The sequence below is a fragment of the Nycticebus coucang genome, chromosome 23 (assembly GCF_027406575.1).
Source record: "Nycticebus coucang isolate mNycCou1 chromosome 23, mNycCou1.pri, whole genome shotgun sequence".
NCBI classification, from domain to species: domain Eukaryota; kingdom Metazoa; phylum Chordata; class Mammalia; order Primates; family Lorisidae; genus Nycticebus; species Nycticebus coucang.
In genome coordinates this window covers 112,529-123,784 of record NC_069802.1, presented here as the reverse complement: position 1 = coordinate 123,784, position 11,256 = coordinate 112,529, and the positions used below count along the sequence as shown (strand labels likewise).

Genomic DNA, 11,256 nt, shown 5'->3' with positions numbered 1-11,256 from the left:
GTAGCTGGCTAACAGCTGGATTCCTTCCAGACCTTTTCAATACATTCCCATATAAACCTTCTGTGTGCAAATGAGGTTCATTTGGTTTCAGCAAATAAAAATTGTACATATTATGGTGCATAACATGATATTTTGATATTTGAATGGCTGAATCAAGCTAATTTATCATATGCATTATTTCATATACTTATCATGCAAACATGTTTTGATATCAAGGTTTTGTTAGACTTGGAATGAGAGGGAAAACTTTCCATCTGTTCTTGCACTCTGACAGTGGGAATAACAGGAATCATATGTTCCTCAAAGGTTCGCTGGAATCCCCCATAATACTGTCTGAATCTGAGGCCTGTTTCAGGGATAGCTCTCAAATTAACTTTCCAATTTCTTTAAGAGAACCATCAAAAATTTAAATCTCAGGTGGCACCTGTAGGTCAAAGGATTGGGCGCCAGCCCCATCTACTGGAGGTGGCGGGTTCAAACCCAGGCCTGGCCAAAAACTGCAAAAAAAAAAAAAAATTAAGAATTTAAATCTCCTTTCAGCCAGAGCTTTTAGTAATTCGCCAAAATGACAAACACAAAGGGAGAAAGGAGAGACACCTGATCCACATTCTCTAGGCCTTTTAGAAAATATGGAAATGTTCCTCTGGCCACATATATGCATGTCTGTAAGAAAGATGATAGTGTAGACATCAAGGTAATGGTGCCACACAGATGTCACCAGGGCAAAACTGGAGGAGTCTACGTTACCCAGCACACTGTTGGCATTGTACATAAACAAGTTCAGGGCATGATTCTTGTCAAGAGGGTTAATGTTCCTATTGAGCATATTAAGCACTCTAAAAGCCAAGATAGCCTCCTGAAACATGTGAAGAAAGATGATCAGAAAAAGAAGGAAGGCAAAGAGGAAGGTACCTGGGTTTGACTGAAGCACCAACCTGCTCCAGACGCTCGCTCTGGGGAAGGCAGCCTGGGCTGCTGGAACCTGCTCCCTGTGCATTCATGGCATAAGAGGTGTAAAAAAATAAAAGGCTACTGTAAAAATGTTTCTCTTCATTGAGTAGAAATGTGGTGTCCCCAAAGAAATAAAGTAGAAATAAAAAAAATGTAAGCCTTCTGGCTCTTTAGTTAGTTTTAGTAGTTTATATTTTCCTAAAAACATTTATTTCTTCCAGATTTTCAAATATAGTTCTATAGAATTGATTACAGTATTGGAAGTCTTCTCCATTTGTAGTTAATATATCTTTTCTAATTCTTGGGTTTTTTTTCTGCATCAGGATTGCCAATAATTTCTTAGCTTTATTATGTACTTGTATTTTCAAAGAACTTGATTTGGGGCTTATTAGATTTTATTATTTGTCTCTTTACCTTCTGCTTTTATCTTTTAAAATTTCTGTTTTCCGGTGGCGCCTGTGGCTCAGTGAGTAGGGCGCCGGCCCCATATGCCGAGGGTTGCGGGTTCAAACCCAGCCCCAGGCCAAACTGCAACAAAAAAATAGCCGGGCGTTGTGGCGGGCGCCTGTAGTCCCAGCTGCTCGGGAGGCTGAGGCAAGAGAATCGCCTAAGCCCAAGAGTTAGAGGTTGCTGTGAGCCGTGTGACGCCACGGCACTCTATCTGAGGGCGGTACAGTGAGACTCTGTCTCTACAAAAAAAAAAAAAAAAAAATTCTGTTTTCCATGTTTTGAACTGTTTTCTGACTTTTGGAGTTCATTTGTTTTACTTTGTCTTCTTGTGTTTTGTCTGTACCCTGCTGATCTTACTCCACGGATTATTAACTCCTGGGTTATTCCAGCATGAACTGTTGGCAGTGCCAGCTGCAACTTCCTGTTTTACCCAAGAGTAACAGAATGGCGCTCTGTTTTGTTTTGTTATTGTCAAATACATATAATTTTTTTATTTTTTAAATTTTTTCTGTTATTTCTAATTTTTAGTTTTACTGCACTGTAGCTAGAAAATTAGTGTGGATGTTTTCCACTTTTTGAAATTTATTGAGACTTTCTGATTTAATACTATGTCAATTTTTGTAGATATTCTTTGTGTATTTTCAAAGACTATGTATTCTTTACTGGGTTAAAAACTGATTACAATTCAAATTGGTTTTGCAGGGTTTTTTTGTTTATTTGTTTTTTGTTTTTGGCCAGGGCCGGGTTTGAACCCACCACCTTCAGTATTTGGGGCCAGTGCCCTACTCCTTGAGCCACAGGCACCACCCTTCAAATTGCTTTTGAATCAACCTTGTTATCTCCATATTTAAAACCTCCATGTCATTTATTTTTGTCTATATTCTATCTATTTTAAGTATTCTGAGAAATTGTTAAGTTCTTTCAGTTTGACTATTAGCTTGTCAATTCACTTTTCTTTTTCTTCTTCTTCTTTTTTAAGTTGATGTCTCCCTCTGTCACCCAGGCTGCAGTACAGTGGCATAATCATATCCCACTGCAGCCTCAATTCGGTATCCTCCCACCTCAGCCTTCCCACTGACTGTGACAACAGGTGCCTGCTACCTCACAGGGCTAATTTTTTCTGTTTAGAGACAGGGTCTTGCTATGTTGCCCAGGACAATCTCAAATTCCTAGCTTCAAGTGATTCTCCCATCTCAACCTTCCAAAATGCTGGAATTACAAGCCTGAGGCACTGCTCCGGCCTCGTTTTTCTTTATATATTTTGACAGCGTGGAGTTTGGTCATAATGGTTCATTGTTCTTGTCTTCATATTTTTATTTATAAATATAAAATGTCCTTTTTAATACTTTCAAGTTTGAATTCTGTTTTTCTAACTTCACAATTTTTCGTCTCCTTTTTGTAAACCACGTGACTATCTTGGTCATTATTCATTTTAAGCATACTTTTGTGAATGGAATGTGGTCATATATTTATTCTTAACATGTCTGGGGGCCTATTAGTAATATTGATAATGATGGGAAAATAGCTAAGCAGTATTGACTTCTGCTCAAGGGCCTCAGCACTTCCATCTCTGGTATTTCATATAATGCTCAAACCTGCCCTGTGAGATAGCTCCTCACCTCTAGGCATTGTCCCCAGTTCACAGATAAAGAAATCGAGGATTCAACTTGTTATCTAATCTATCCAAGGTCAGAAAGCTAACACAGAATTGGGAGTGATAGGAACCCAAGTGCTGCCCTGCACACCACTCGTACTTATTACAATGGCTGATGGTTCCATCTTGTCCCCGATATCTTATATTGCACCACATTCTGGGAAACTCTCCTGTTTTGTCTTTCAGCCTCTGATTAGGTCTTCAGTGAGGCCCGTATCCATGAGACACAACCACAGGATTTTTTTTTATTTTAGAACTTGTCTTATTCTTCCAGATCGCTTTTCAGACATAGCCACGTGCTGATTTGAAGCAGGCTGTGTGACTGGACAGGCCAACACTTAGATTCTGCAAGTTGCTTGGCTTCTTAGTGTGTATCCTCCTTGTTTTTTTTTTTTTTATTTTAATTCCTTGCTATTTTTTATTTCTTTGCTTCTTGTTGTTGTTGTTGTTGAGACAGAGTCCCACCCAATGCCCCTGAGCAGAGTGCAGTGGCGTCATAGCTCACTGCAACCTCAGACTCGGGCTGTGGGCAACCTGCTGCCTCAGCCTCCGGAAGCCGCTGGGATTAGAGGTGCTTGTCACGGCCCCCAGCTGGGTTTTTCAATTTTTTTCGTGAGTTGGGGTCTCACTCTTGCTTAGGTGAGTATCAAACTCCTGAGCTTAAGCAATTCTCCCTCCTCAGCCTCCCACATTGCTGGGATTACAGGCGTGAGCCCCTGCTCCTGGCTGTGTCTCCCAAAGCAGCTTTTAAAACAAAGCACAGGTATCTCTAGCCCCAATATCTGCTCTGGACACCACCATTAGCACAATTTCTTCTTTGACTTTGGAGCAATACTATTAGATTTATTCTGGAACTGCCACCAACCTGATTCCATCTGCTTTATATATTTGAGAATATAACTTCTTTTTCGTCAGAGTTTTCCTTTCCTTAATAACTTTAGAATCTAATTGTTTAGTTTTCCCTCAAAAAAGAAAATCCTTTTGGGACATTTATTCATAATTAACACACTGTCCACTACTGATAGTGTTTTGATCACAAATCTTGCTTTCCAAGGATACAGATTTCCATTTGTTTGCATTTTCTTTGTTTCCCCTCAGGAGTGTTTTGAATTTTTCTCCACATGAATTGTGTATCTGTTCCACGGAGATATGTTTCAATTAAATAGAAAGAAAGGAAGAAAGGAAGGGAGGGAGGGGGGTGGAAAGGAAGGAAGGAACTTAAGCTTCTATTTCATTAGCTTAACTCATCACAAGACCATCTAAGTGCAAAGGTCCTGCAACGGGTCCCCTTCTGGGGTGTCCCCAGGAAGACAAGAAGACCAGATACTAGTAACAACAGGAGCTTCTTGTACTTGAATGTCTAGAGCAGCTCAATTCACAATCACCAAGATGTGGAAATAACCCAAGTGCCCATCAACCATGGATGGATTAACAAACGGTGGTATACGTGTACTGTGGAATACTGTTCAGCCACCAAGAAAGGTAGACACTTTCCATGTTTTGTATTTACCTGGAAGGATTTGGAGAATATCCTCCTATGGAAAAGCAAGCATCCAATACTAAAATGAAATTTACTACTAATAGGAAACTAGTAGATCAGCAACTATAGGCCCATGTCAGAGAAAATCACAATTAAATTCAAAAAGAAAGGAGAGGAGGGTGGTGCCTGTGGCTCAAAGAAGTAGAGCGCCAGCCCCATATGCCAGAGGTGGCAGGTTCAAACCCAGCCCTGGCCAAAAACTGCAAAAAAAAAAAGAGAGGAGAGGAAAAGGGGGGTTTGATAAGCTGTCACCTAACAGGTACAATATAGGGGTAGACTGCACACCTCCCAGGTAAAGTGCTCAACTACAACTTGGATTTTACCTAACAAACACAATGTAACAAAATCGTATGTACCCTTGTATTAATCTGAAATAATAATAACAATAATAAATGGGAGTCTTTCTCACAACAGGAAACTAGTAAGTAGAAGGGTAAACTAAAGAAACATTTTGGTCACAAGAAATCTCAAGCCATTTCATTCCAGAAAGCTGAGAGAGTAGGTGCTCCAGCCAAACAAGGGAGCAAACAAAAAATATGGGGTAAGGAAACAAAGAATCCCACCCAAGATTGGTTCAAAAGGAATCCCAGGGTGATGGTGAAGAAGCTCCCCAGATGGCAGGCAGCCAGACTTGAACTGAAAGTGTGTAGCCCAGAGGTAGCACAAGTGCTCCTGTCTGTGTGTGGGAACAGCTACCTGAGAAGGAGTGAAGGGGAAGGAAGCTAACCGAGAACTGGAGAGCAGCACTCGGGCCAGGTGGTGTGAACGAGACACCTGGATCCAGCTCAGCCTGCAGCTGGCGCTATTCTGAAAGAGCTTTGTTAACACAAGCCAACAACTTTCATTCATGCTCTAGCCAGGTAGGGTCTGGTTTTCTGTCACTTGTAGCCAAAAAAAAAGACTGAGACTAGGCAGCAACACAAATAGAATAAATAAAGCTTGTCCTTAGGAGTTTTATTCTTTTTGTGTGTGTTTTTAAAAGTTTTGTTTATACTTGACATATAACAGTTGTACATGTTTACAGGTTACAGTGTGGTGTTTTCATACATGTGTATATTGTATAATAATCAAATCACGATGGTTATCGTGTCCAACACCACAAAAGTTTACCATTTCTTGGTCATACTAATTTTCAGGGTCCTCTTTTCTAGCAGGATCCCCTTTTCTAGCTATCTTGGAATACACACTACACTGTTACTAGCTATTATAGCCACCAGAATTTATTCTTCCTGATTGACTGTAACTTTGTATCCCTTGGCAAACCTCTCTCCACTCTTCTCTCCTTTTTTCCCTCTCTAGCCTCAGGTAACCACTGTTCTGCTCTCACCATCCATGAGATCAGCTTTTTCAGATTCCACATGAGTGAGAGTGTGTGGTATTTGTCTTTCCCTGCCTGGCTGGTTTCACTTAGCACCATGTGCTCCAGTTCATCTATGTTGCTGCAAATGGCAGGATTTCATTCCTTCCTCAAGGAATTTTACATCTTGTTAAGGAAGTTTCCTCTGGGCATTAACTCCTGGACTACTGCCTCTGCTTCTGGACGATCATCTCCTCCAAGGTTGTGTGTTTTTAGCTAATTTCCTTGCATGCAGTGCACTCTAAGAGCTGGACAGTTTCAGATATGAAAACTACACTGTGAAAGGCACTCACAGTTCTTCATGGGAACCAAGTCAAGTGGCAAACTAATTTGCTACTTTTAAAACATGTACCCAATTGTGAAAAATATTTTACGAGTCATTCTGAAGGTTGGGATTTTAGATAACATTTTTAATCTTTTTGCTTCCATTTTCTGAAATGAGTATGAACTCGTTTTATAATTTAAAAGGTATTTATAAAAGGTAGATTATGATGTCACACTGGTCTTTTGTCAGTATCAAGCATGAAAGTAAACTGAAGAAATGATTTGGTCTTGATCTTGCTGCTGTTTTGAAAAAAAAAAACATTCACTACTTAAACACTGTAATGTTTCCCCATCTTTAAAATTTTTTTTCTCTCACATTCGGAGAGAGCGTAACAGCATATGCTATGAATCATATCACCATAATTCATATGAAGATTTTCTTTAAAGATCTGTTGATTCAATAAGCAAAATAGGATACACACATGAATTTTAAAAATTAATTTGGGCTTAAACCTAACAGTTATTCTTTAAGCTATTATTGTTGAGTTATAACATCTACTAAATTGTTAGATTTATATCTGCCAATCAAATCAGTATCACTTTTAGAAAATAATAATTGAAGCAAGGAAAAAATTATAGATTTGCATTGATTCATCTTTATGTTAAATTAGTTAGACCTGTAAGTCTGAAAATTGCTTAGAATGGCAAGTACTCGTACAACATACGTAAATGCATTTTTATATCTGAATTTGATCTGAAACTGCCCACATTACCTGTAATGCTCTCAACTATGCCCTCAAGTTGTCCTCAGAGCAATTGTTTCTTCAAAAAAATTATTTTTTCCTCACTTCATACATCTCATTAAATAAAGATAATTTTTCATCAACGGTACTTGCCATGGCAGAAGTGTTTGCTTTCCAGATTGTATTTACTGGGAAAAAAAGCACAAATTGCAATGGTTCAGATAAGAATAAGCAAAGCAGTACTCAGAATCCTATAGTTGTATTCCAAATTGCTGTAGTAATTGTGAAAAAAGTAACAATAGTACTTGTTCAAAAAAAAATTTTTTTTTTTTGAGACAGAGTTTCACTATGTCGCCCTCGGTAGGGTGCGGAGGTATCAAGCTCACAGCAACCTCAGACTCTTGGGCTTAAGCGATTCTCTTGCCTCAGCCTCCCAAGTAACTGGGACTACAGGCACCCGTTACGACACCCGGTTATTTTTTGTGGTGGTGGTGGTAGTTGCCATTGTTGTTTGGCAGGCCCGGCCCGGTTCGAACCTGCCAGCCCCAGTGTGTGTGGCCGGCACCCCAGCCGCTGAGCTATAGGCGCCAAGCCTACTTGTTCAATATTTAAGACACATTTTATTGAGACTCCATCTTGAACATATCCAAGTTCTGGGAACATTTAAAAATTTTTTTTTTTTTTTTTTTGTAGAGACAGAGTCTCACTTTATGGCCCTCGGTAGAGTGCCGTGGCCTCACACAGCTCACAGCAACCTCTAACTCCTGGGCTTCAGCGATTCTCTTGCCTCAGCCTCCCGAGTAGCTGGGACTACAGGCGCCCGCCACAACGCCCGGCTACTTTTTGGCTGCAGTTTGGCCGGGGCCGGGTCTGAACCGGCCACCCTCGGTATATGGGGCCGGCGCCTTACCGACTGAGCCACAGGCGCCACCCGGAACATTTTAAAATTTAATATTATGCCACATGAGCTACAAATACTTTTTGATATTAACTCACTTTGCCTTAGCAAATGTTGAATTTGTTACCTTTACTCTTGTTATTTTACTTTTGTTATCTTTTGTTATTGAAAGCTACCTTTCGCTTTCTAACAGTTTACAGTTACAGTATATATAATAGGCTATTAACCTACATTAGCTAGATTCAGGTTAAAGTAAACCACAGTCCTCTATGTCACTCTCGGTCGTCTCCCGCGGGGACTGAGCGGCAGCCCCTGAGGGGGACACTGCCGGCTGGGGCAAGCCCTGAGGGTAGCGAGAAGCCGTACAGGGTCGGGGCCTGCTTGCTGAACCTCCACAGGAATTAGCGCCGCAGCCCAGTTCTGTTCCTGCCGACCTCAGAAGACAGCTGTGAGACTGGATCTGGGGCAATGGCGTCCAGAGAGAGCGGAGGAAGGCTTCTTTGGGGGCCTGAGGAGGAAGCGCAAGGTCATGGACAGCCTTGGGTCACCAGCGTAATTTGGAGGCAAGCCTGCAGGCGCATTCCCTTTCCTCACCTTTGAGCTGACTATCTACACCGGCCAGCAGCAAGTTAAGACGGTTAGCTGTGCCACTACGCAATCAGACACTTCAGGAGGAAGCGGTGTGCGCCATCTACCTGGATTACTTCAAGGATCCGTGTCCACAACTTCTGCCGAGGGTGTGTGACTCAGCTGTGGGGTAAGGAAAATGAGGAAGACCTGTACGAAGATGATGAATGGGAGGAGGATGAGGGAGCTGTGGGGGCCATCGGTGGATGGGACAACTCCATTCCAGAGGTATTGTATGGGGGAATGCAGACGAGGAGCTGTTCCAGGATCCAGAGGATGATGAGCTCTGGGTTGGTGACAGTGGTGTAAGTAATTGGAACAATGTGGATTATGTGTGGGACCAGGAAGAAGAGGACCAGGAAGATCGGGACTATTACATAGGAGGCTTGAGACTTGACCTGAGAACCGATGTCTACCCAGAAGATGAGAAGGAATTGGAAGCTTACAATGAGGAAGAGGATGAAGAGGTGTACCCTGACACACACTCACCCCCTCCAGGGCAGTTCATTTGCCCCCAGTGCCGAAAGAGCTTAACATTAGGGCAGCGTTGGTCCCAACCTGCAGCTGGCCAACACGGATTTGCCAGATGTGCCCCACTCCTTATGGGGGATGTGGAGAGGACTGATCAGGGCATCTGTCCCAAACACCAGGAAGCCCTGAACCACTTTTGCGAGGTGGACAAAGAGGGCATCTTTGTGGTGTGCCGAGAATTCAGGAGCCACAAACATCACAGCATGGTGCCTTTGGAGGAAGTGGTGCAGGAGTACAAGGTGAGAGGAATAAGAAATATGGGCGAGTTGAAGGAAGTGGAGAGGTGACAAGGAATATCTTTCCCACCCTCTCAGGTACTTGCTAGTTGAACTTTATTTGCAGGGGGAGAGAGGTGAAGAGAGGGAAGGCAGATTGACTTCCTCAGGGGAAGCTGAGCAGACCTATGAGAGTCACTGGAAGCAGACCATTATTAATGTTGTCAATCTACTGAAATACAAGGGGGATAGGTACTTAATTTCCCTCTAATGTGAGTCTTGAGTTGGCCAAATCTCTGGGACGGTTACGGATGGGAATGGAAAGCCACACTCCTTGTAGATAACAGGTGTCTGGAATCTCAGAGCACAAGCAGTATCAAACAGATGGCTGGTATTGGTAGACAGAATTGCCAGGTATGAATTCTGGACTAATAGTATCAAGGGGCCATGCCCTGCCCCTCCCTCCAAATCGGAGGTTGCTTTCCCACCTTCAGTAGGGTCCATTTTCCCTCTAGGGAAATGCAGAGGATAAATATTTTTGATGAAACAGAATACATCGCAGTCCTGATCACTTTCCTTTCCTGATATTTTACCACAGTAGAAGGGGTGAAGGATTTAGATCAGATGACTTGCCTCTGTCACTTACTGTCTAATTTGGGACAGGTCTCAATCTCTTTGTGTTAATTCCAGGAGTTCCCCAGAGACCACACAGACAAGCCGAATTTGTAAGGGAGTCTCTTTATTCAAGAGCCGGCTGGCGACTGCCTCAGTGTCCCAATAAGGGGTTTCTGAGAGCAGCCCCGAGTGCTTAAGGAGTCAGGTTTCTAAGGCTTGGTCTGCATCCTGGTTGGCTCCCAGGCTGTCCAGGTGCATCCGGGTAAGGTAACAAGCAAGCATTGTACAGAAGCAGAATTTTGCGGTTAGTTAGCCATACATCTTTGTTTTAATATTTTCCCCCATTCATCTTAGTTTCAGTACTTTCCCCCCTTATATCTTAGTTTCAGTACTTTCCCCACCTGGTATTGTTTAAAGGTCAGTCCAGGAACAGTTGGTACCTCCCGGTCTGTTTCCCAGGGAATTAGCCAAGTAAGAAATTGGGAGTAAACTAGAAGCAAGAAATCAATTAGTACTTTCCCATCTATCTTGGGAGGGGACTAGACTTCTTTCTTCTTTTCTTTCTTTCTTTTTTTTTTTTTTGAAAGCTTTCAGTCTGGAAATTTGCCAGGAGTTACCTGATATTTTTCTATTATAGACTAGGCCTGACACCTTTCTGCCTTATCCTAGGCCCACTAGGCCTAACATTTGAACTTCACTTTTTGCCTAGGATTGTTAGGATTAGAAGAGATCTTGTATGTTAATGATCATATTGTATTTTATAAATTATAAAGTACAATAAAAAAAAAAACAAAACACAATCCTCACTTAATGCAAGCCTGGAGATAAATCACTACGATGGTACCATGAAGTAACTTCTAAATTCCATATTGTTCAAACTTGGCATCAGCAGTAATTATTTTCCGCAGGGAATAAGTCACTCTTAATACAGTCTCACCATTTCCATTAACACTATCTACTCTTACTGTTAATTTGCTAACTCACTCTCAAATGAAAGGATGGCAGCCTTTGACAAATTACAAAATCTTTTAAGTAACGTTCTTCAGGTTAAATAAAATGGGGGCTGTCAAGAAGTGATATTAATTTTCCACTTTCTTTCACGATTACCTTCAAACTAAACAATATTATAAAGGAATGCACACAATAGTTTTCAAAGCTAATTAAGCAATTAAAGAAAAGCAAAATGGCATGAATAAAAAACAAAACTCTGCCATTCTTCATGATACATATACTTGACAGTTAAAGCTTTTGTTTATTTTCATTACTAAGTTTTGCATGGGAAGAGTGTTTTTGGTAGACAGGGTGAATTTTGTCTTTATCAGTGTGGTTCAAGCAGCCAGCCTGTGGTTAATACCCTGTTTAATCAAAGCATGGCAGTTCCCGGCAGCTGCTCTGATGGACGTTAGTACTA

The 11,256-nt window shown here is 41.6% G+C and overlaps 1 pseudogene; it reads left to right on the top strand.

The window, feature by feature from the left end:
* The first annotated feature begins 655 nt into the window (after positions 1-655).
* On the top strand, positions 656-9,302 carry LOC128575782 (E3 ubiquitin-protein ligase TRIM52-like; annotated as a pseudogene).
* Positions 9,303-11,256: the final 1,954 nt, after the last annotated feature.